The sequence below is a fragment of the Buceros rhinoceros genome, unplaced genomic scaffold, assembly GCF_000710305.1.
Source record: "Buceros rhinoceros silvestris isolate BGI_N320 unplaced genomic scaffold, ASM71030v1 scaffold8738, whole genome shotgun sequence".
In the NCBI taxonomy this organism is placed as follows: Eukaryota; Metazoa; Chordata; class Aves; order Bucerotiformes; family Bucerotidae; genus Buceros; species Buceros rhinoceros.
The window spans coordinates 34,968-35,444 of record NW_010425079.1 but is presented as its reverse complement, the minus strand read 5'-3'; positions in this window follow the sequence as shown (position 1 = coordinate 35,444).

The window sequence follows — 477 nt, the reverse complement described above, 5'->3', positions numbered from 1 at the left end:
GTGGCCCCCCGGCCCGCCCCGGCCTGCGCCAGCCGGTGCTGCGGGGCCAGGACGTCGTCTTCTCCAGAAGAGCAAAAAGCAAACCCAATGTCCCGTGCAGAGGGCTGGCTTTGCTCCCCTCGGCCCCTCGTGGGTGGGTGGCTGTCGTGCTCCGACCACACCGGCAGAGGTGACAGTTTGGGGTTGGGATGAGCTTTAGCAAGCGTGGGGATGGAAAGCACCTTCAGCCCAGGACAGGGCAATCTCTGGCTGTATGCGAGGACAGAGCAGGGGCTTGGTCATGTTGAGTTCTGCCCGCTGGCCCCACAGGCGCGCTGGGTTGGAGACGGCCAAGGACCAAGGTCTGCCTTGCCTTCGCCAGGCAAGGGTCCTGGCCGCAGCTGAGGATTAAGTGAGGGTGAAGACTGACCCTCCTTCAGCAGAGGAGGAACGAATCTGAAGGGGTTGGAGCCATGAGTATGGCAGGGGAAACGAAAC